The following is a 26,955-nucleotide window of genomic DNA, read 5'->3' as shown; positions in this document are numbered from 1 at the left end:
TTGTGGCTTTGTGTTTGTTTTATGATTGTTTGTGTGAACCCAATGCAAAAAGGAGAAAGGACTTAGAATTAGGACCTTACCTATGCTTAATGGAGTTCAAGAGAAACTAGGCCTCGTGCCTTTAGAATGCTAAATTGGTTGAAGAGCAACTAGGCCTCATGCCTTTAGAATGCTTAATCTTGATTTGACTTGAAAGGACCCCTAATCCTAAACTCACTCTTTGTCCATTCCTCTTATTGCATTGTGAACTTTTTGATTGTTTGTTCTTGTGTGATAGGGATTCCAAACTTGAGATAGTAAGAAGGACCATTGTCATGAATAGCCAAGTTAAGAAAGACAAGCCAAGTGGAGATCCCTGGAGCTTAATTGAATATTTGTTTGATTACTTGAGTTATTTGCTAAGCCCAAAGGAAAAGAGGATCTTGAATCATCTTTATGATCTCAAGAAAGGAACTCCAAGGGTTTTATCTCTTCTCTCATCTTTGCATGTTTAGGACTAGCCCTTCTCTTCTTCTCTCCACTCTAACCCAAGCGAAACTCATTTTGTGCAAACATTGACATTTTTTTTCAAACTAGAAACCTAGGCCATATGCCTTTGATTTTTCAAACTCTTTTCACTAATACTCATTGCAAATGAACTCTAATTCATACTTTGACCTCCTTTTGTGAATACTTCTAATTTGTAAATTCAACTCACTTCAAGTGATTTTTGTGGTTCCAATGACCACCTTTGTTAAAACTTTTTCATAAAACATTAGCCATAGGTTTGAGTTATCATAGTGATTGATGTAAACCTCACCTTATCCTTAGTGACTAGACTATAAGTTTTCCATACTTATTATAGGATGGATCCCTCACTAGTATGTTGAAGCTCTCCTCACATGGTGGATTGTTGGTTTAGATTGAGTTTTCTCCCTTTGATAACGAAAGACTTTAAGGCTTTTGATCAAATCAATTCACCAATCTTTTGAGATTTTTGCCCCGAACTACGAGGTTTTGATCCTACCTTTGTGATGGTACGTAGGCAATGGGTTTATCCATTCAAACAACAAAATTGTAAATAATATGTATATTCTTTTCTCATCTCCCCAATCATGTTTGCATAAATATCTTTTTACAAATACCAACCTACAATGCACACTTGCAAAAAGGGCTCCCTTAGAGTACTAAGGATGTTTTGGGTGCTTAAAACCTTCCCATTTCATAACCAACCCCCTTACCCAGATCTCTGACATTTTTATTAGTTTTTGATTTGATAAAACTTCTCGGTTTTTGTTCGCTTTCTAACCTTTCCTTTGGATAAATAGAAGTGTGGTGGCGACTCGAATTGTATGCTTACTTTTGATTTAGTTAATAAATCATAAGGTAACGAATACCCCGCTACAATATCCAAATCATATTGTTTTAATGTTTGATTATGAAGCTTGTTGTACTGATTTTAGCTTATGGCTTAGGTGATAAGTAAATCGAATTTTCTGGTTTATGTTTCAGGAGGTATGGAACATTGAGTATTTTTGACCAAGGATTTAAGTTAAGTTTAGCTCGTATCCTGATTGTGTCTCCAAATTTGGTTCAAAAGGGTTTGCACATTTGGATCTTCTTGGCAAGTCTGCGAAAACTATAGTAACAGGCTTATATTATGTGTGCCGTTGTGCTAGTATGTATATTTGGATTAAATCTGCAGCAAGTCTGCTATAAGCAAAGGACGAGATTCCAAGAAATGTCTTTTGTGTTGCAGGCCTCAAGTGGCTAGTTCATAGCAAGTCTTTAATCGCATTCATCTTGCCTCTGGTTTAAATGGCATGTTCATGTTTTAAATTCATGTTATGCATTTCTGGACTATAATGTAGAATCCACTGACTCGCCGAATATGTTATCCATATGGTTAATGTAATTTGCTCATGACGAATGACTTGAAATGTTGGTATACTAGGTTACGTTTATGTTTTGCGCAACCCTGTTATGGTCTTATGTTGAAACACTACGTAGGATTACTTCCTTTTTTGTAATGGCATTGGATCTCATGACGATATTGATTTTTTGCTTTGTCTAACTTTTTCTCACCATAAATGGTATGATATGTGATTGCCTTTTGGGTTATGCATGCTTCAATTTGCTCATCAGGATATGGCTTGTAACTTCTTAGAGTGACTTGAAGAAAAGAGTGCAAGGAGTCGTCATGGTTAGATGACCTACTGTTTCAAGCTTGAATATTTGCTCTTGACATGTACTCACGTCCTTGGATCGTAGGCTAGGATTTTCCTTTTGAATCTTTATAAATGGTTGTAACTCATGTTTGTAATAAGTATGATTATGAGATGGAATTGTGACATATGGATATGCATGTATGAGTTCTCTAATTATTTGTATTTCTATATGCTTGAATCTGTTTGAAACATTTAGAGTAAACATGAACATGGTCATTGTGGGTAAACATTCCTTGGCTGACTTTGTAGATATGGTATGAACAAGTATAATTGGTTTTTTTTAAGAAATCACGGTGAAAGCAAGTAGACATGGAACAAGATGGATTAGATTAAGTCTTATGCTGACCAATATAGGATCGTTGAGTTGGGTTGATGAGTTGATTGGACGTCAACTGTTTGTAAAACTAGTCAAACTTGCAGTTCTTTGTATATATGTGCTTTGGATAATCAATGTATAAATGAAATTTGGCATTTGATGATTGTTTATGAATGAATGACATTGTATGGGAATGACTTGAATTAACTTTTGAAATGAAATATATTGCAAATGGACATGTGAACATGACTACAACCTAAACCAAAGATCCATGAATAAAATATGAAAGAACCACGATCAAACCATTGGCCATGTGTGGATAGTACAAGACCTAAATGAAACCTTATTCATTAGCAAGAACCAATTAGGAACGAGCCGACATAGGACACAAGATGAACAAACTAAGAACGAAATGTGCTTAGAGTAATTAGATGAATTGAGCATAGATGAAATTTTATGGGACCAATATTTTGGACTAGGGTCAATGGCCATGAATAAGTGAATTCTCAATCAACCCGTGCTAAGGAGAAAAGCTATGAATGGTGAAGAATTTAAGGTTGGGAAGCCACCCAAAGAAGGCTAGACATGATTAGGGCTTGTGAAGCTTGGATCAAGTAAAGATCCCTAAGTTTTGAGTTTATGTACCATGTCATATGGTTATGAATGCTTGACAAAGGTTTTGAACTGCCCGAACAAAATTGGGGTATGACAGCTGCCCCTATTTAATTAACTTGAACTAGAAGGTAAGAATGACAACAATCTTCATACATTCATGGTGGAAGCTAATTAAATACGAAAAGACCCGAATTTTGTCCTTTGAAATGCAATGGAGAGATGCGGAAAGAAGATGTAACAAGTTCTAAAAGCACCAAGGTATTAGGGGAACACGTCAAATCAATGTTAACCCTCGAGTGGACACTCAAATCTTGCAAAGGTCGCTATTGAAATAAGGACAATGGTGAGGCCAGAACTACAAAGGTTTATGGCATCAAAAAGAATGACAATAGAATTAATCAAATCGCTACCCCCAAAAGGATGATAGTAATTCACAAGGACCTCCGAGATTGTTATCACCGAGAGGATGATAATTTAACTAGATTTCGACGATCGCCATCACCGAAATGATAATGGTTACAAAACAACGACAAGGAGCTCCATCACCAAAAGGATGGTGATAAGCCCCACAACAAAACTCTCTATCACCAAAAGGATGATAGTTATACACGATAGCCAAAATGACCATCACCAAAGGATGATGGTTAAATCAACAAAATTCAATGATTTCCATTACCAGAAGGATGACGTCTATCACCAAAAACTTATTACCACCAGAAGGACGATAATAAGGTGAGATTAAACAAAGCTTGTTATCACCAAAAGGATGATAATAAGTCATAACAACTTCAATGATCACCATCACCAAAAGGATGAAGGTAAGATTAAACAAAGCTCGTTATCACCGAAAGGATGATAATAAGTCATAATAACTTCAATGATCACTATCACCAAAAGGATGAAGGTAAGATCAAAAACAAAACTTGTTATCACCCAAAGGATGATAATAAGTCACAACAACCTCAATGATTACCATCACCAAAAGGATGAAGGTAAGATCAAAAACAAAACTTGTTATCACCAAAAGGATGATAATAAATCACAACAACCTCAATGATCACTGTCGCTACCGGGATTTCACGATAACGAAACCGGGACTAAAGAGAATGCCAAAGAGAGGCAAAGTCAGAAGAGTCGCCACCGAATTTTATTTAGTTTACCTCTATCAGAGAGGAGAGGGGAAATAGTCGATAAAACCCTCGGAAGAGAGATGCGCACGGGAAGCGCTAAAAGAGAATAAGGAATCGGTCTCGCAACCGAGATTTGGGTTCGGAAGTCGGTTACGTAAGGGAAAGGTATTAGCACCCCTTACGTCCATGGTACTCCATGGGAACCATTTGGGTTGTTTTACATACATGAGATTGATCTATTATTATTTTAATTTCAAAATAATGTGTGAAAAGAAGGGGGTGTTTTTGTTTATTATAGTGCTCGCCAAGGATTGTGGCCCTTGTGCCTACGTATCACTTATTCGGGGATGAGGAATCAGAGCTCCGTAGTTCGGAGTAGAAAATGTTTGTGTGTTGGTTGATTTTACCTTTGAAAAAAGGGTTTTCGGGAAGATGCCCTAAGGCACAAAAAAGAGTTTGATGAGTTGTATTATTTTTACCTTGAATAAGGGTTTTATGAAATAAAGTTAGTGATTATATTGTACTAAAGTCTATGGGCGGAGGTGATTAATCTAGACAACAAGCCAAGCGTCTTGCGTTCAAAATAATCAGATTAAGGGTAGGAATGCTCCATTCTCACTCATTCTCCACCACTTAAGGCTCATGGCGCACAATAATAATCGCAATTATTAAGTGTTTTGAATTTGATTATAAAAATTCCACTTGATGTTGAATCAAGGGTTTGTTTTATTTTGATTATGAAATTTGGCTTATGCAACATGAATGCAAAGTAACCAAGAAGAAATTAAAGAGTATCATTGTAAGGTAGCCCAAGATAAAGCCTTTTGTGTGCAAAAGTGACCTAAGCTAAACAAAGGATAATGGTCTTACAAACATGTCCCCTAAGGTGGTGCCGTGATGCCATTCTTACAACATGTATGTAAGTTACGGATGAAAATCCAAGTGCTTACAAAGTATCACAAAGAGTAATGAAAAGACTTCCAAGCAAAGGTCCTAAGATGAAATCCTCTAAGTCCAAGTTGATTAAGAGTGGAGTGAATATTTTTGGTCTTTATCATTTTATCATGTTTTTGTTATTTTTAATGTATGATGACAATAAAATAAATAACAAGTAAATAAACATGCATGATGAGTTTGTACAATGATGATGATAATGAGTACTTGAATGTAAATTACAAGGTAATGACATAAAAGTAAATCACAAGATAAAGAGTGACAATATCACAATAATAATGGTTAGTGAATGTAAATTACACATTAAGGGATAGCTTATCATTGATGCAAAGTATTGAAGATGATTGAAAAATCAACTAACAATAGATTTGTAACAAAGAATGTTATGCAACCCTAAGTGTGTGGTTAGTGAACAATAAAATAAATTGCAAGGAAGTAAAGAGCAATAATATAAATGTTAGAAGTTAGTAGTTAATGGTTAGTGGGTAGTAGAATAACAATAAGCAAATAGAATAACAAGTTAATGTAAAGAGAATGGTTTCATCTATGTATCAAATGACCCAAACATGGTTGAAATAGAGGCAACCTATCAATGCCTCAAAGTATCATGAAGGATCTATTGATGAATCATTAATAGAATTTAAACATTGAAGGTTTTATCAACTCTAAACAACCATAGCCATGATTTAATAGATCTCATCAACCAATAAATATAAATGATAACAAGAAACAAAGTTTGATTGAAAGTGGTGGATAAAAAGTAGTAAGAGCAAAAAATCCCCAAAAGGGTGTAAACCCAACAAAAACCACTTGTCTCAAAGTTGACTCAAACATCTCTCAAAATACAACCCAAGAGTAAAAATCCATTTTCAAACACAAAACAAAACCAAAAATATCAAGGAGTTTGAGTCCAAAATACTACCAAGATTGTGGTGTAAAAACTAGGTTGTGCGTTGTGTTTGGGTTTGAGAATGAAGCAAAAAGCTTGGAATAAGGTGGTTATGGTTTTGTAAGACCCCAATTTTTTCCCTAAGATCCCTCATGGCATCATAACATTGCATTTGCATTGCCTCAAGGATCATAAGCATCTTGGTTCCCCTTCACCTTTGGGTGGGACCTCTTGTGAGTGGTTTGAGATCACCAATCATGCTTGAATTGTATATTATTTCTTTTCTTATTTTGTTTACTAACCAAAAGCACAAAAATATGTCACTAACATCTTTTGTTTGTAGCTTGAGCAATCACAAGGTCAAAAGCCTCTAGGAGATCATAAGTACAAAGATATGGCCAAAAGAAGATGAAAACAAGCATGGTAATGGTTCCCAAAGCTCTCATCCATCAAATATGCCTCCCTAGCATCTCAATTCATCATTTTTTATCAAAGCAAGTCAAAAGGTTTGGGGTTTGTTCCCCAAGGAAACCCTAATTCATCTGTGTACCACAATGCCTTGCTCTTGAAGCAACCTCAGCCCATGATCAAATACAATCAAGGGAAGTTCTCTCATTCATCATTTCATGAATATTTTAACTTATTTGAGTGTCCTCAATCATCAATTTATCAAGATATGAGTCTTGGACTTGAGAAGTTGATCAGTCAATTCATCTGACTATTTTGAAATGCACTGAGACCTAACTTTTTATATGTTGGTCAAATGTTGATGATCCCAAAAGCAAAAATGTTCTTAAGGACAATATGAACAATGTTCATGTTCATCTAAAATTGATGTGAAGCTTGGAAGGTCATCTCCCATTCCAATACATTATAGGTCATTTTGACTGAAACCCTAATTTTGGGTCAACTTCCCAAGAACATAACGCATTCATTTTTTATGATTTTGAGGTGAGATAAAATGAATTGGAAATCTTAAGATATGTAATTCAAATGTTATGTTGAACAAAATTTCAAAATCCCAAAGGAAATACATGTGATAATGCAAAACATTATAGGTCACTTTGGACCAAATGCATTAAAAGTCAAAAAAGTCCAACTTCAAGTGCCCATAACTCTTTCATCAAAAATCCAAATGATGCAAAATTTAAGTCCATTTTGATTGTCTTGAAAATATATACAACTTTGATGTTGAAGGTGTTTTCATTTGAGGTTTTCATCATCAAAACAGAGGGGCTTGAACATTGGCCAAATTTGGAAACTTCACCTTTGCATGTTTTGCACCTTACACTTTAAACTCAAAATTCACTAATTTCCACACTTCAAATGGATTTTTTCCCAACATAACATTTGTTCCTTACATCAATACCTTTCCAACCATTACTCACATGCTCATGTTTGGATTTGTCAAATGGCATTTTCGAAGAGGAGACGTTTTAGGCATAATTGTGCATAACATGTTGAAACTCATTACACAAGCCTATGCATTGCCAACTACACGTCCATTTCAGCTCAATTATACTTCAGATTGCATTTGGTATTGGATTTGGGCCTTCTACATGATCATGCAAGCCCATGCAATGCATATCCTCTTTCCATGCACACGGATTTTCCACCTCCTTGCATCAGCTTCCACTATAAATACACTTGCTTGCTTCACTTGAAATGATCCATGAATCAACCTGAAATGCTGCTGAACTGAAAACCAAACCTCTCACCAAAGGAACTATTTCATTTTCACTCAAATTTCTCAGATCTGAAATTTAACTAAATCTGGTTGAATTTCTAGATCTAAAGTTCCTAGACCTCTCTCTCATAATCCATTGAAGTTCTGTTTGGCCAAAGGAAGCAAGGAAGCAAGCTCATATCACCACAATCCAAAGGTTCTCTTCAACTGGTTTTTTCTTCAAAACTCACTATTTCTTGACCTATTTGTTTGGCTATTGTGTTGTCTGAAGTCCTCTCCATAGAGGCATCATTGTTGTGCATTCAATTTTCAAAATCTAACAAGTTCATGATGAACACCATCAAGTTTCAACCTCTGATTTCTCTCACTATGGAGATCTAGAGTAAAAATGGATGGTACAGGGGTGATGTACATCACCCCAGCTTTAATTTGGTACCTAGATCGTGGATTTTGGTTGAGTTTGGAGGACCTGCAACTCTGGCCGGAGCTTGAGTGCTCGCCGGAGAAGACGGTGGCGCTGGCCACCGTCCACCATGCCAGATTCAATCTGGATCGTTGGATGCATCTCCCATGTTTTAATGTCAGCCATGCATTTTGTTTACTTTCAATAATGCCACATGTTTCGCATTGACTAAAGACTACCACGGAAGCGCGCATGTGGAGCGTCTGATCAGCCACGTCAATTAATGAGGCTTGATCAGACGCTCCTGATTTTTTTGATTTTCCTATTTTCTGATTTAATTTCTCTTATTCCTTTTATTTTCAAAAATTCATATCTTCTTTATTTTTAATCCAAAAAATATGGGACCAATTGCATTCTTCTCCAAATAATTTCTAGTTTCTAATTTTGATTTTTAATATTTTTTGTAGGTGTTTAATTGGCTGCATTATATGGTAAAACACTAGCTGGATTCTAATGTCTTAACTGATGTCATGACATGGTGTGTATGTGTGACTGCATTGTAGGTTAGAATATCTAACTGTACTCAGATGTCTTGACTGATGTCATGATACACTTGAGTAGTTACTGCAGGATTAACTAATACAGGAGTTATTGAATGTCAAACGGGATATTGTGACATTCAGATACTGAGGAATAGAACAGTTGGTGTTCTGTTAGAGCTCAGTATTCATTTGCAGTCTGGTTATCAAGGAAGAACCAGACCTGGCATAAGGCCTACTATATGAATGTCAAACTGGATGTTATGACATTCATCATGGACAGTATATACTGAATAATAGACAGAGTGGTGTTCTGTTACACTTCAGTATGTTTCTTAGTTTGTTCTTCAAGAGGATAACAGAACTGACTTAAGGCCAAATGTGTAAATGTCAAATTGGATACTTTGACATTTATTAATGTAAGATGTTACTGTAGTATGGTCATTTTGGTCATGTACAGGTCAGCAAAATTGTACAGTCTGTTTTCTGGAAAAACAGACTCAGCATATGATCCTTGATGTCAAGCTCAATATCGTGACATTCATTCCTGACAGCATATGCTATATTGTAGGTTGTTTAGTTTTCTGTTTCAGCTTTTTCTCAGGCTATTCTTCAGGGATTCAACAGCTTAGAGAAAATCCAGGAAATCAACAACCATGCTACATTTAATGAACCTAACAAATAGCCTATTTGTTAGTAACCTAGATGTTGAATTTATTGGAACTCGCGTGACCTTAAATTCAGGAGAATACAAGTGCAAAAGCCCAGGTACTGCAATATAAAAGGAAGTCGTTCCTTCATTCAGTTTTGGGGATTTTGAGGCGTGAAGATTAAGTGTGTCCATCATACTTCACTGCTGTATCTTGTAAGCCAAGCCATTATCACGTTGACATATCTTGTAAGCCAAGCCATTATCACGTTGATGATTGCTTTGGTATAGGGTGTTCATTGAGTTGTAAGTGTTGTGTCGCTCAAAGCTTTTAAGCGTGAGTGCTGTGTATCTTGATTAAAGCTGTTAAGCACAATCAAGAGTTGTTTGAAGTGTGACTTCAAAGTTGTCTTTAATATTGATTAAAGGTAGTAATCACTGAGGTGATTGAGGGGGAGTGAGTAGGAACTCTGATCTTAGAATAAGATTGAAATTGCATTGGGTAGGGATTAAGTGATAAGTTGTAAACGGGTGAGTTTAGCTTTGAATTAATACTACTGATAGTGGATTTCCTCCCTGGCTTGGTAGCCCCCAGATGTAGGTCATGTTGGACTGAACTGGGTAAACAATTACTTGTGTTATTTACTGCACTTACTGTTAAGTTCTGCATAAATCTTGTCTGTGCAGAATTGGATGTCATAACAACCCGTGTGACATCTAAAGTCTGATAACTAGAATTTCAATTGGCATCAGAGCAGGCACCCTGCCTGTGAATTTCTGGGTGAGATCTAGGGAAGTTACTTTCTAGTACCATGGACTAGGATATAGGACACTCAAATAGACCACCCAGGTTGGATGGCTCTAATTATGATGACTGGAAGCCTTGTATGATAGCCTTCTTAAGGTCTCTAGATAGCAAAGTCTGGAGAGCTGTCAACAAAGGATGGGAGCATCCAACGAAGACAGGTGAATATGGAATCAGTGTGCAGATTCCTGAAGAAGAGTGGGACAAGGAGCAAGAGGCATTAGCTCTTGGAAATTCCAAGGCCTTGAATGCATTGTTCAATGGAATCAGTATGAACATCTTCAGGCCGGTGCACCACTGCGAACTAGCTAAGGAAGTTTGGGATACCCTCAAGGTAACTCATGAAGGTACTTCCAAGGTGAAGATGTCCAAGCTTTAGATGCTGACCACCAAGTTTGAAAATCTGAGGATTAAAGAGGATGAGACTATTCATGACTTTCACATGAATATTCTTGAAATTGCAAACACCTCTGGTGGACTAGGTGAGAAAATGGCTGAAGAGAAACTTGTAAGAAAGATTCTCAGGTCCTTGCCTAAGAGATTTGCTATGAAGGTCACAGCCATAGAGGAGGCGCAGGACATCTGCAATATGAAGGTGGATGAGCTCATTGGTTCTCTACAAACCTTTGAAATGGGATTGTGTGAGAATGCTGAAAAGAAGAACAAAAGCGTAGCTTTTGTATCTAATGCTGAAGAGGAGTCAGAAGTAGGATATACTGAAGGTGATGAAAGTATATCAGAAGCCTTAGCCATGCTTGGGAGACAGTTCAACAAGATCATAAAGAAATTTGATCAACAGGGTAGACCTAATGTCAAGAACATCCCGTCTGACATAAGGAAAAGATCAACTTCTGAAGAAAAGTTCAACCAAGGCAAGGGAATCCAGTGCCATGGATGTGAAGGATATGGTCATATTAAGGCTGACTGCCCTACCTTTCTCATGATGCAAAGGAAAGGGCTATCTGTCACCTGGTCAGAAGAAGACACTGAGAGTGAATCTGAAGGAGAATCTGCCAAACATGTCACTGCTATGACCAGTGTATGTGCCTTAGAGGATAACTCAAGTGGAGATGAGCTCACCTTGGATGAACTTGCTGCCTCATATAAAGAACTATGTGTTAAAAGTGCAGAAGTTTGTATCCAAGGAGAAAAGCAGAAGAAACTCATCAAAGAGCTAGAAGCTGAGAAACTGGAGCAGCTGAAAGTCATAGAGGGTCTGAAGGGGGAGATTTCCTTGCTGATCTCTAAGCTAGACCAAATGACCAAATCCATCAAAATGTTGAATAAAGGATCTGACACCTTGGAAGAAATCCTAAAGGTGGGACAGAAGTCAGGAATCATGTCTGACTTAGGAAGCACTAAGCACTCTTCATCTGAACTCAAAAAGCCTAAGGCTGTATTTCAGAAATTCAAGCAGAAGTCACATCCAATGTCTCAACATCGGAGAACCAGAATGAGCAATCATCAGAAGAAGAAATTTAAGAGATGGAGATGTCATTACTGTGGTAGATTCGGTCACATAAAACCCTTCTGCTATAGGCTGCATGGTTACCCAAGCCATACCTCGCAAGGTAGGCCTAAGAAGAAGGTGTCTAAGCTTAATGTCCCCATTAAGAAACAAACATGGGCGGCTAAGCAGACATCTCAGGTCAATCCTAAGCAGCAGGCATCTAAGCTTCACTCCTATCCTGAGAATCAACAATGTGTTGCTAACCTTGCTCACACATCTTCAAGGGCTCATATCAGACAAGACTGGTACCTTGATTGTGGCTGCTCAAGGCATATGACTGGGATGAGCAACCTAGTGGAGAATCTACATCCTCCTACCACCAAGTTTGTGACATTTGGTGATGGAACTAAAAGAGAAGTCGAGGGTGTTGGTAAGCTGGACTGTCCTGAAGCTCCAAAATTGAGTGGTGTATTGTTAGTAAAAGGACTAACTGTGAACCTCATAAGCATAAGCCAGCTATGTGACCAAGGATGCAAGGTGGAATTTAATAAGGGAGGATGTGTGGTGTTGAATGGGTGCAATCAAGAAGTGATGAGAGTAGACAGATCCAAAGATACTTGCTATCTATGGAAATCTAAAGACTCTCTCAACTTTCCCAAGTGTCCTTTAGCCAAGGAAGATCAGGAAGGGAAGCTGGGACATGGTAGACTTGACCACCTTCAGGTAAAAGGAATGAATAAGAGCAGTTCCAAGAGAACTATGAGAAGAGTCTCATATCTGTCTTTAGATAAAAGGACAGACTGTGGAAAATGTCTGATTGAAAGTAATGAGCCATTGGCACCTATTGGTCATCATACAAATGATATGACAGCAAGGGATAGACAGAGGTGTGTATTATTGTCGTCTGCAGAAACTCAATACCTAGCGTGTGGTAGCAGGTGGTCAACCCTAGTATGGAGGAACCTGATGCAGACAGAGTACAATGTCACCCGGAATGTCATGACATTGTACGCTGCTAAGTGTGACAATAGTAAGGGCAAAGAGGGAATGCGTACGTCTGAAAATTTATAGCAACTAATGAAGTTAGTTAGCTACTGTTTAGTAAGGCAAACTATTAAACAACAAATAGTGAGCTCTGAGTGGTCAAAATCTAATAGACCTTACTCTTGCATAAAGCGTTTCACATTCTGTCGCTTCAAACCCCATTCGTGCAAACCCTCTTCCAAAGAAACGGTTCAACTTCCCTCTGAGATATTCAGCATGGCACACCAATCCGATACCACCTCTTACACTACCGTGTCCGATTCTCACAGCACGGAGTTTGGCAACCCCAACCGGGAGGAAGTTAGTGTCAACGCTGCAACGTCGTCCCATGCAAGAAGACCAAAAGAAACGGTCTCCAGAATCTCCTCAGCTATCGCTCTGGACAACCCTTCCAAGGAAGGATCGAGGTATGTGCACAATGCCATTGCCTCTATGGTCACTAAGATTCTGTCCGGTGATCAGAATGTTCCTGGGGTTTCCGTTCCCTTGAACACTATCGTACCCGATGATGTTGCATGTCGTGAAACCGCAGTTGTGTTAAGGGAGAATGTGTCTGGATTACCTGGAGAGGGTCCTAAGAATGACAAACATGTAAGCAAGGTGAGAGGTGAGAAGGTAAGTGTCCCTCAAGATGTTGAGGCCAACCCTAGAGCTGACACAACCAACCTGGAAGAGTTCTCTGATAACGAACTGTTGGCCTCAGTTATCCCTAGCATAGCCAAGAGGGTCAGGACTAGGAGAGGGAAAAATTCAGTAATGCAAAGGTCTCCATCCAAGGAAGTTGATGAGACAACTTCTCCCAAGCAAACAGTGACAGAAAGTGCACGCAAGAGAAAAGGACATGGACCTGCTAAATCTTGGAGCAAAGAGGTGCCCAAGAAAATGAAGACCAAGGTAGTTGTGGTGGAGTCTGATTCGGATGTTCCATGTGATGCCACAACATCGCTGTCCAAGAAGAAGCCAACCTCTAGCAAGTTGGCTGCTAGTGTTCCAGTGGTTCCCATTGACAATGTGTCCTTCCACTTTGCCTCGAGTGTGAACAGGTGGAAGTATGTCTACCACAAAAGACTGGCCTTGGAGAGGGAACTGGCTCAGAATGCCTTGGAATGTAAGGAAATTGTGGAGCTGATTAAAGAAGCAGGGCTAATGAGGATTGTGACTCAACTCCCAAAGTGTTATGAGACCTTGGTGAAGGAGTCCATTGTCAATCTATCTGAGGAATGTGCAGATGGAAAGTCCCATGAATTTAGAAAGGTCTATGTGCGTGGCAAGTGTGTGACCTTTTCCCCCTCAGTAATCAATCTGTATTTGGGAAGAGCAGATGAGGTGCGCCCAGAGCTTGAAGTGACTGACAATAGAATCTGTCAAGTCATCACTGCAAATCAGGTCAGGAAGTGGCCTCTTAAAGGGAAGCTGGTGGCTAGTCAACTCAGTGTGAAATATGCCATGTTACACAAAGTTGGAGCTGCAAACTGGGTCCCTACTAATCACAAGTCAATTGTGTCTGTGATGTTAGGAAAGTTCATCTATGCTGTTGGTACCAAGGCAAAGGTGGACTATGGTACTTACATCTTTGATCAGACCATGAAACATGCAAGAAGTTTCAGTGTGAAGGGACCTATAGCCTTCCCGTCCCTCATTTGTGGCATTGTGTTGAACCAATTCCCAAACATCTTGACAGACAATGACTTTGTGCAAAGAAGAGAGAGTCCATTGGCCTTCAGCTACAAACTGTTTCTGGGTAAGCATGTTCCTAACATTGCCATGACATCTGGAGAAACATCCAATGATGGCAACCATCCAGACAAGGCTGCTGTCATTGCGGTGCTCAGAGAGTCATGCAAAGAACTGGAGGTTAGGAAGCTCACCTTGGAAAAGTTGATCCTTCAATTGGAGATGGCTGCTGAGGACACAGATGGAGCTGCAAGGCAAAGCTCAGAGGGTGAGGATGAGGCTAGTTCTGAGGAGGAGGCTGATGATGAAGCTGAGGAGTAAATACTTGTCTTTTTGTGTTTTCTGTCGTTTATGTGTAATTCTGCTTACTATTTGTGGATCTGTAACATAAAGTGTTGCTTTGGCAACATTTTTGACAAAAAGGGGGAGTGACAAGTGATACCCCAGGACAACAGAATTTTATTATTTTGTTAAAACAGGTTCATGACAGATTCAAGTTTTCCTCTCCTACAGCTGATGTGAGATGAAGTTTGTATTTAACTTCTATTTGTATGCTGTTGTGTGTGTGAAGTTTTTATTTAACTTCCTCCCCTGCAGTTGATGTGTGTTGAAGACTTGTATTTAACTTCTGCTCCTCTGTATGTGTGCTGCTTTGTGAAGTTTTTATTTAACTTCCATATATGTGAGTGTGCTGCCACTCTGAGTGTATTAGCTAGGTTTATTTCCTGCTAGATGTGTGATTCCGCTGCTATGAACTCTGTTATGGGGATCAACGTGTTTTAGCCAAAAATTTGCCAAAGGGGGAGTTTGTAGGTGTTTAATTGGCTGCATTATATGGTAAAACACTAGCTGGATTATAATGTCTTGACTGATGTCATGACATGGTGTGTATGTGTGACTGCATTGTAGGTTAGAATATCTAACTGTACTCAGATGTCTTGACTGATGTCATGACACACTTGAGTAGTTACTACAGGATTAGCTAATACAGGAGTTATTGAATGTCAAACGGGATATTGTGACATTCAGATACTGAGGAATAGAACAATTGGTGTTCTGTTAGAGCTCAGTATTCATTTGCAGTCTGGTTATCAAGGAAGCACCAGACCTGGCATAAGGCCTACTATATGAATGTCAAACTGGATGTTATGACATTCATCATGGACAGTATATACTGAATAATAGACAGAGTGGTGTTCTGTTACACTTCAGTATGTTTCTTAGTCTGTTCTTCAAGAGGATAACAGTACTGACTTAAGGCCAAATGTGTAAATGTCAAATTGGATACTTTGACATTTATTAATGTAAGCTGTTACTGTAGTACGGTCATTTTGGTCATGTATAGGTCAGCAAAATTGTACAGTCTGTTTTCTGGAAAAACAGACTCAGCATATGATCCTTGATGTCAAGCTCAATATCGTGACATTCATTCCTGACAGCATATGCTATATTGTAGGTTGTTCAGTTTTCTGTTTCAGCTTTTTCTCAGGCTATTCTTCAGGGATTCAACAGCTTAAAGAAAATCCAGGAAATCAATAACCATGCTACATTTAATGAACCTAACAAATAGCCTATTTGTTAGTAACCTAGATGTTGAATTTATGGGAACTCGCGTGACCTTAAATTCAGGAGAATACAAGTGCAAAAGCCCAGGTACTGCAATATAAAAGGAAGTCGTTCCTTCATTCAGTTTTGGGGATTTTGAGGCGTGAAGATTAAGTGTGTCCATCATACTTCACTGCTGTATTTTTGTGAGTCTTGTGTTAGACATATCTTGTAAGCCAAGCCATTATCACGTTGATGATTGCTTTGGTATAGGGTGTTCATTGAGTTGTAAGTGTTGTGTCGCTCAAAGCTTTTAAGCGTGAGTGCTGTGTATCTTGATTAAAGCTGTTAAGCACAATCAATAGTTGTTTGAAGTGTGACTTCAAAGTTGTCTTTAATATTGATTAAAGGTAGTAATCACTGAGGTGATTGAGGGGGAGTGAGTAGGAACTCTGATCTTAGAATAAGATTGAAATTGCATTGGGTAGGGATTAAGTGATAAGTTGTAAACGGGTGAGTTTAGCTTTGAATTAATACTACTGATAGTGGATTTCTTCCCTGGCTTGGTAGCCCCCAGATGTAGGTCATGTTGGACTGAACTGGGTAAACAATTACTTGTGTTATTTACTGCACTTACTGTTAAGTTCTGCATAAATCTTGTCTGTGCAGAATTGGATGTCATAACAACCCGTGTGACATCTAAAGTCTGATAACTAGAATTTCATTTTTTATTTTGTTATTTGATATTTTTTGTGAAGTTTCTCTTTTCTGGTTATTTTTAATTCATTTTAAATAGTTTTTGATATTTAAAAAATACAAAAATATTTTCCTAACCTATTTGAATGATGATGGATCTATGAAAAATATTCTCATAAATTTTTTAATTGATTTGAGATTTTAGTTCAATTAGGTTATTTTTATTCATTTTTAATTGATTAAAAATAGTTTCTGACTTTTAAAAATGCTGAAATTTTTTGTCAAACTTTGTTTGACCTTGTTGAACTTGGGATAAATCACTTGGACCTTTCAAGGTTGATTTGAAGTGATTTTGAAGTTTGACCTTTCTTTTATTTTTAATTCAAGTTTATTTTGATATTAAAAATGCCAAAAATATTTTGCTTATTATTTGACCTCCAATCTTCATCCCATTTCTGGTTTCTCATGGTTTGACTTTGACTTCAAATGTCATTTCGTCAACACACATGGATTGGTACATTTTATTTCACCTTATGCACTTTATTCTTTCCATTTCCTTTTCCATTATTCATCTTTTTCTTCTTCTTCTTCGTTTTCTTTTTTGATCAATGAGTTGAAGGTTGATAAGTTAGCATTGATTAGGGAGACTTAATCTTCCTTGACTCAAATCTAATTCATCTTGATCAATTGATCAAGTGAATGGCTTTGCATTAAGGATAGGTTGTTTCCTAAATCATGCAAAAGACTTAAACCAATACAAGATCAATTCTCTTCTTCTTTTTGGCATGGCAAGTTGTTGGAACTTGGTTCACTAATCAAGACTTCTAACTTGTGTTGTTGCCTACATTATTATTGACCGGCCTCAGATAGTTGTGACTTCTACATAAGTCCAATTACGATTCCTTAACATAGCACTAAATTTGTCTTATGGCACACTAACTACTAACACTAACTATTAACCATTAACATTTACTTTTGCTCTTTACTTTTATGCAATTTACTATTCTTGCACATATTATCCATTTGTTTTTTCCTTTGCTCACTTGAGCACATGTTTATGTTAATGCAATTTGCCTTTTGCTCACTTGAGCATATAATTGTGTATATATCTTTTGTGCTTGTGTTTGTCTGTTTGTTGTGAACCAAATGCAAAGAATTGGACAAAATGGACTTAGATCTTAGGACTTTACCCATGCTAATGGAGTTTGAAGAGCAACTAGGCCTCACACCTTTAGAATGCTATAAATATCAAAGAGCAACTAGGCCTCATGCCTTTAGAATGCTTAAAGCTTGAAGATGAACATTGAAAGGACCCTATTGTAAACTCCCTCTTGTCCATTCTTTGATTTATAATTAGAACCTTTTGATGTGTATGTTTCTTTGTGATAGGGATTTCCACTTGAGCCAAATTGAGGAACTATTACCATGAGCTCCTAAGAGAGAGAGATTCAAGACATTGAGGAACCTTCCAAGAGTTCATTTGATTGTTGATTGCTTGAGTTTATGCTTATGTGATTGTTTATTCCAAAGGATGGGAGCTACTTGGATCATCCATATGATCTCAAGAGAGGAACTCCTTTTTGTGGTTTTGTTTCTTATCCCTCACCTCTTGTATGTTTAGGACCTTAGCCCTTCTTCTTCTTCTCTCCACTCTAACCCAAGCCAAAACCTTTATGCAAACATCTAACACTTGTTTTCAACATTAGAAACCTAAGCCTTATGCTTTTGATTTTCAAACTTTCTTTTCATAACACTTATCTTGAATTGAACTTCTAAGTCAACTTTGACCAAATTTTGTAAATACTTTTTCATTGGTAAATATAACCCATTCAAATGTCTTTTGTGGTTTCAATGGCCACTCTCTTAATCAAAACTTTTTCATAACCTTTAGCTATTAGGTTTGAGTTATCCTTGTGGTAGATGTAATGCTCACCTATATCCTTAGTGATGGACAATGAGTCTTCCATGCTTATTATAGGGTTAACCCCTCACTAGCATGTTGAAGCTATCCTCACATGGTGGATTTGTGGTTTTAGGTTGAGTTTTCTCCCTTGGATAACAAAAGACCTTAAGTCTTTTGGACCAATCAATTCACCAACTCATTTTGAGATTTTTACCCCGAACTACGAGGTTTTGATCCTAATCTTTTTTAAGATGGTACGTAGGCAATGGGTTTATCCATCCAAACACAAATGTAAATAAACTTGTATATTCTCTTCTCATCTCTTCAGTCATGTTTATACAAACAAATTTTTTCACAAAAAATACAACAACCTTACAACAAGTATGGAAATGGCTCCCTAGGAGTACCTAGGATGTTTTGGGTGCCTAACACCTTCCCATTGCATAACCAACCCGCTTACCCAGATCTCTGACTCTCTTTTACTAGTTTTTGATTTGATAAAGCTTTTAGGCTTTTGTTCGCTTTCTAACCATTCCTTTTGATAAATAGAAGTGCGGTGGCGACTCGACTTGTATGATTTACCTTGGATTTAGTCAATATCTCTAATGGTAACGAATACCCCGCTACAGAAAAATGGCGACTCTGCTGTGGAGGCATTTGCCTAGTGGGTTTTGCCTACTTTTCATTTTTGTTGTATTGTTGTGTATATTGCTTTATGATATATTTTTGTGCAATTTGGGATTACTGTATTGTATGTAATGATTGAATTGCTTGAATATTAATTCCTTGTATGCTTGGTGATCTTTGTGAGATGAGTTCTATACCCGGACTCGAGTGCACTTAGGATAGGAGAATGGCATAGTCTTGTTGACTTGTGTGGAGTTATTCCTTAGCAAGTTGACTTGCAAGTCTATTCACTTGGTGGAGGTCATGTTGGGATCAATAATGTCACACAAGTAGTTGTGGTTAGACATATCTCTTTCCAATATGAACCTTAGAAGCCAATGACCTTAGTTTACCAAGCGCATCTTGGCCTATTCTTAGGATATAGTGCGAAAGTCGTTCAAGTGTAAGATTTGATACGATTGTTACGCGATACTACACTCATAAGAGTCTCTCTTGAGAATATTTTTGGAATACGAGTAGTCGTTTCTCCGACAATATCCTAAAGATGGGATGATGACTATGGGAACCTCTTGTAGAACATGTTTGGCAGGTTTAAACCCTAGTACACTCCCTTTAGGTGGTTCTTAACCGAAACTCCATGCTCGTGACTCGCAACAAACCCTTGATTCGTGGTTGATCCCTTCATGTGTCCTTAGTATCAATGGAACTTGGGTGTTGATAAGGTGTAAACCATAATCCACCAAAATGGATGATTGATATTAAGGATAACATGATCCACCCCACGACCTTTGTTTGGTGTGCTTTGCTTGATCCTTGAGTGTGATTGTTGCATTCATGCATTCATGCACCCATTTGCATCCATATCATCAATAATGAAGAAAATGTTCAAGGAATTTAAGAGGTCTATTTGCAAATATTCAGACATGGAAAGACAAAGAAGGAATACAAAGAAGTACAGCTTCAGACAACCAGATTTGAAAGAGTAAGGAATTTGACATCCTATGTGTAGCACCTAAAATTTGCACCTCCCATTTGTATATACATTTTCATTTTAGGTCATTAACATTGCATTACCATTGCATAGTCCATCATGTCATCAGGCAAGACTGGTCAGGAGATTCAACTGTGCAAGGCAACAAGTGCATTTTCTATGGAATCAAAGCTCTAGGATTGGCACAATGAGTTCATGTGACCTAAGGATCATTTTGAAGTGGTTTGGCCAAGAATTGAAGGCTCAGAATTCATCAGTCCATGTGCAAATCACCTGAAACCCTAAAAAGTCAACAGAAGTCAACTGTCAGTTCAACTGTGGATTTGGAGGTGGGAAATGGTTAGCGATGCCTCATTCATGTGGAAAAAAGTCTCATTTGACATTTCAAACATCAACATTGAAGGATTTGAAGTCAGATCAAGACTTTCTAAAAATAGCAGGTGACATGTAATTTGAACTTTCCAAAAATGGAAAGGTTTTGGACCAACTTCAACTCAAGATTACATCATCAAGAAAGCTTCAAATGAAATATTGTGTAACATGAAAGTTGAATATCTTTCTCTCCAATTTCCAAAAAGTCCAAGATCATGGATTTCTCATGTGTGGTTGAGGAGATATGGTTCAAACATGGCAAAGTGTGGTATAAACTTCAAATGAGCATAACTTTCAAACCAAAACTCCAAATTGAGTGGCTCTTTTTGCATATTGATCCTTGTAACATGTATTTTCCAAGTATAAAATCATTTGGCATGAAATCTCATTTGCATGGCATTGGTTCAATCATGAAGATTTTTGTGAAAAATTGCATAAACTCATTTTGGTGTAACATGAGCATACCAAATCATTTCCAAAGCTTGCATGAACACATTTTAAGTGGATTTTGGCTTTGAACATGCACTGTTCACGTGCATGAGGGTGCATGGAGCATGAAATTGATTTTTTGCATTCACACCACAAAGTCCTTAATCACATTTTCATTTGCTTAAACCACTTCCTAAACATGATTAGCATGGACTATAAAGCCTTAATCCTAACTGTTTTCATCACAATTACCAATTCTAGATCTAGAATCACAAAAATCTCAAAAATTCTCTCTCACTTTTTTTGCAAAATCCTTCAAACACTTGCACTTTTCCTTGATTCATTTATGATCCTGAGCTATTATTCGAGTTCATGTTCAAGAGGTGAAGCATACATGGAAGTTGAAGCTTGAGCTGGTTTTGTGTATTCTTGAACCTTGCATTCATCATCATTCATCTCAAGAAGCTTATTGGAAGAGATTTGAGGCGTGGCAAAGCTTTGAAGCAAGGGATTTCAAATCTGCTCATCAAGAGGTAGGTTTTTTGACCTCCTTAATTCTCCAAATCATTATGTCTATCTTGTAGATCTTAGAATGGCGATGAATCTGCACTTTGAATCAAGAAAAATGATGCTATATCCATGAAGATCCGTGCATTTAAAGTTTGGATGATAATTTTTGTTTCCTTCGATCCATGCGCTTGATGTTGTTTTTTGATGAATGATTCATGGAATCTTGTTATATGATGAATGATAAGTTGAATGATGTGGTTGTTTTTCATTTCTGGCCGATTTGACTTTTTTCTGGAAATTTGGATGAAGATCTTCATGATCTTCATCATGTTCATGCATTTTCCAGATTTCCTGCGTTTTTACCTGCGGAACGCATAAGGATACCTACGGAATTTGTTACGAGTTCATACGTGTTTCCTGTGGATTTTTTGAATCCCTGTAGCGCGCCAAGTTAGGGTTTAGGCAAAACTACGTCGTTTTGCAAAGCGCGCGCATGTAGTTTGAATCTGGCCAAGGCTCGAATCCGGTTGAGGACATTTTCCCATTTGCCTTGTGTTTTTCTCCATTTCCTTCATATTTTTTCATGTTTGCTTCATAAATCATTTTTCAATTTTCCATCCACTTCCAAAATTCATAGTAATTTGAAAATTGATCCAAAAATTATGAGATTTTTTGCATTGTGATCCTCATGCTGTCTATTATATTTTGATCATTAAAATGAAAATTGTGCTTGGCTGGATTATTTTTGGTGCTAGGATACTTGAACATGTATGCATTCTTGACCTTGCTTTGCCATATCATTTGTGAAATGCTGGTTTTGGATCCAATGCTTATGAAATTTTGCATGCTATAACTAGACATCTTGCTTGACATTTTGGTGTTGATTTGGTATTTTTATCATTTACCATTGCTGTTCTATGATCATGCTTACGTAGGTGTGACAATTGGTGTCACACCTTGTGATGTTCAACTTGATTGATATGTTTGCCATTCCAAATGATATCCAATTGCCTTGATTTTTTGTATGATGCATGTTATAGATGTTGTGAATGGGCATGATTTTTGTTGGAATTTTTGGGATCATTTCTGATTTAATTGAGATTTTTCATTCTGGTTGATCACATTTGAGCTTCCAAATTGCCTTGAACTTCATTTGATTGTGAAATGCTGGTTCCTTAACCAATGCTTCTGAATTTTTGCACACTATTTCTAGACATGCTTAGTGTTGTTTTGGCTTTGGTTTGAGGTTTTTACCATGATCCATCTCTGTTTTATGCCTATGCTAACTTGGTGTGATAATTGGTGTCACACATGTGCTTGTCTTGTGCTTGTCTTGACTTATGCTATGTGATTGCCATGCCTAATGATGTCCAATGTTTCTAATTTTTTGTGTGATGATCATGTTGTATGTCCTCTTTACTCATGAATTTTTCCAAGATTATTTGAATCATTTTTGATTTAATGTGCATTCATTGCTTCTGATGTCACAATGTGGTCACAATTTGCATACCTTGCCATGTTTGGTTCATGAAATGCTTTTGGTTAATGATATTGATATGGGACCTTTTGGAATGTGTTCTTGATTGAGTGAATTTGATTCATATTAAATTTCATGTTCTGTTTTGAATGTTTGACCCTCTTTTGACCCTAGGCTTTGACCTAGTGGTTTGGACTCACTGTTTGGGTTGTGGATTTCAGGTTAAGAAGCACATTGCCATGATTGGAGTTGCTCACTCATTTGAGTTGATTAGTTGATTGATGTTGGATAATATTGAGTTGTTTTGCAGGTTTTGAGAACAAGTTCCATTGAGCTTGTGCCTTGCACATTGTTGCCTAATGCCTTATCTGTCTGATTATGTGATTGACTGTTGTCTGTTTGATTGTTTGACTTGTGTACTGATTGGGTTAGATTTTTTTCAGGTACCTAAGTTGCTTTGAGTTCTTTTGAACTTGCTTGTGCTTTGCTTGGTTGCTTAACCACTGAGGTATAACTCTCTGACTTCATGTAGTCTGGAAGACCTGTTCTGTTATGTGGGTAGGCACCTGTCTCAAGCCCTCCATAAGAGGCAATGCTTGTGTTTGTTTATCTTTATGCCAGGCAGGAAAAGTCCTCTTATGAGGCAATTGGCAGATAAAAGAGATGTGCAATCCATCTCCTGCTATTCAGGGTGTCATCCACTTTGCTCACACCATGTGTTGATGCATTGTGGATATTAACCCAAGATCTTTGTTGTGTCAGTCATATGTGGAGAAGAGTTCCTACTTTCTGAACTCCCACACTTTCATTTGTCTGAAGCTCTCCCAGGCCAGGGATAAGAGTTGTGAGGTCTTACCCTCACTTCCCATTTCATCTGCTTCATCCTAACTCTCAATGTTAGGGTTAAGAGCTAACTACACCCGATTCCAGTTGGCTTGTGTTTCACAGCCTAACCTTGTATGAGCCCAATTGATTGCATATAATGTGTGTGATTGTTTATTGTGCTTGTGTTGTTTGACTGTGCTATCTAGGATAGCTTGCTCCCTGTGCAAGTTAGATAGAAACCTCAACCTAGGACCATTGTGGATTGCATGATAACTATTAAGCTCGAGTCAGGCTCCCTTCTAGTTTGTCATTTCCCAGTCTCTGGTTAGGTTAGAAGTTCTTTCCCTGCGGAGGGGAACTACGTCGCCCTGATCCTCATACCAGATGAGGTACGTAGGTAGGAGATGAGCTGATCTCTCCGGGCGCCCTTTGTCTTTTTCAACCCTTTGTGTGTGTTTGGAGTCTGACGTAAGTCTAGCGATTGACAATCGGTTTCCTGTGTGTGTTTGTTGGTTTGGAGTCTGATGTAAGTCCAATGATTGGCGTTCGGTTTCCATGTTTGCTTGTTTGTGTAGAGTCTGACGTAAGTCCAGCGATTGGCAGTCGGTTTCCCGTGTGGTTTTGTTTGGCGTGCGTTAGCCGAGCTACGAGTGCTCTGATTCTTCTCCGATCAGAGAAGATATATATGCATTGGATGCGATATCCTAGCGAGCACGTTTTCCCCTGTCCCGAACTACGTCGACTCTGATGTCTGTGCCTGACAGACTACGTAGGCCCAGGATGCGATATCCTGCCGAGTTAGTTTCTGTTGTCTTTCTGTGTTCCGTCCCGCCTTGTATGATGTTTGAGCAGTTTCTAGCAACCTTATCCTTTCTTTTGTGCGTGGATCCCGTCGAGTACGACGGATGCGTAGGGGTGCTAATACCTTCCCTTCGCATAACCGACTCCCGATCCCATCTCTCTCTGGTCGCGAGACCATGTCTTTTCCAGGTTTACTTCGATCGTTTCCTTTCCCTCCTTTGGGATAAATAACGCACGGTGGCGGCTCTGTTGTTTCGTTTTCCCGCCGGTTTTTTCGCGTAATGCGACACTATGTACTAGATCCCTTGGGTTTCAAGGCTCGTTTTGGGAAGCTTCTTCCTCTTCTGACTACTCAGGTGGATGAAGGATTGATGAGTGTATTGGTGCAGTTTTATGATCCTTTGTACCGTTGCTTCACATTTACGGATTTTCAGCTTTTGCCCATGCTTGAGGATTATGCATATCTTGTGGGTATACCTATTCTAGACCAGTTGTCGTTCAGTGGCTTGGAGAGTATTCCTACTTCTCAAGAGATAGCAGACATGTTGCATATAGATGAATCTCTGGTTGGTGCTTGTAACACCCCAAAATTTGCCCTCCTCATTCATGCATTCATTTAGCATTTCATATTGCATTTCATCATGTCAATCAGAATTAGATCCAAGAAAAAAACAAATAATAATAATAATAATAAAAAATAATAATAATAAAAAAAAAATTAAAAAAAATAATAATAAAAAAAACGAAAATTAAAAAAATAAAAATAAAAATAATAATAAAAAAATAAATAAAATATAATAGAAAAAACTTGGACTTGGACCTCTCTCATTTGAGCCCACAAAGCCATGAAAATCAGGTTATAAAAGAGGGAGATCAGACAGAAAAAGGAAGAGAAGTAAAATACTCTGAGGTTTCCTTGAAACAAAACCCTGGACAAAACCTGAAGAGAAACCTGACAGAGAACTCAGAGCAACCCCCAGGCAGCTATGAAAAATTCAATCTGACTCACACACTTTCATCTCACGCAAACCCTAACATTGCCTTGCAAACCCAGCCGTGCCATCTGATTTCAACCGATCTCTTCAATCAGGTTTGCCCTATTCCCATTATTTTACGCCTTCAATTTGAATGTTCTAAATGTGTGATGTATTATGTTTGAATTTGGAAGTGTGGATATCGTCGGGTTTAATTATGCATGAATGGGTGAAACCTATGCCTTGAATGTTTAATCACATGACTTCTAAAATGTATGCCACAAGGTTTGAGGTTTCTGAAACCATGCTGTTATCCATGAAAAAAATGCTTATCGTGTTTCACTAACCCTTTTGTTGAGTTTTTGTGAGGGCTCACAGACTCTTGCAGAGATGGTTTGCGTGGTTTTCCCACTTTATTTATGGGGTACCCCCTGGAGGTTCATTCCGATTACCTGTACTGACTCACCTTTCTTTGATGGCATTAGCTTGGGAGATCCCTGGGTTTCTTACTCCTTTAATTGTTGTTACTTCGGATCTTCATCCGTGTGGTACTTTTACCTCTTTTCCGCATTTTATCGCTTTCTTAGCTGGAAGACCTCGATAGGAGGCATTTGTTTTCTTTGTTTATTTACTTCTGATCCCCTTGTTGGCACATTTACTTTATACATGTTTGTTTTGTATGTGTTCGTATCCCTGCAGGTAGCGCGGTTCCTTCGTCAAGGACTGCCTTTTTGCATGAGCATCCCAAACCCTAACCCTTCATTGATTTTTCTTCTCCTAAACACACGTTTACTCCTTCTACTACAGGTGAGTAAGTCTCCAAAGGTCGAGCATCCGGTAGATTGTGTAGTGACGTCGTTCGTCCAAAACCCACTCCATAACCCCGTAGTTAGCCGAACTACGACTTGCTCTGATTCTCATTCCAGATGAGATACGTAGGCATAAGACGCGATGTCTTAGCGAGCACACATCCCCCCAACCCATAGGTCAGCCGAGCTACGAAGACTCTGATTCTCATATTCAGATGAGATACGTATGCAGTGGATGCGACATCCGCGCGAGTCATTTTCATTTAACCCTTTTTTTTTGGTAAACAACACAAGATAAACTCACACCCTTTAGACAAGAACTACAAAAGTGGATCCCGTAGAGTACTACGGATGCGTAGGGGTGCTAATACCTTCCCTTCGCATAACCGACTCCCGAACCCAAGATTTGGTTGCGAGACCCCGTCTTGTCCTTTCCTTTTTCAGGTTTACTTCGAGCGTTTCCTTTCCCTCCTTTGGGATGAATAACGCATGGTGGCGACTCTTCTGTCATTTTCTTTCGCCGGTTGTTTTTTCGCGCACTGTATTTTTCAGGTTGCTACAGCTGGCGACTCTGCTGGGGACTGAAAGAAGTTGACCTCTTGCTGGTCCATCTTCCCTAAGCGAGTCCCTCCTA

Source organism: Lathyrus oleraceus, chromosome 7 (assembly GCF_024323335.1).
Source record: "Lathyrus oleraceus cultivar Zhongwan6 chromosome 7, CAAS_Psat_ZW6_1.0, whole genome shotgun sequence".
Taxonomy (NCBI): Eukaryota; Viridiplantae; Streptophyta; class Magnoliopsida; order Fabales; family Fabaceae; genus Lathyrus; species Lathyrus oleraceus.
This window is presented reverse-complemented; position numbering follows the sequence as displayed.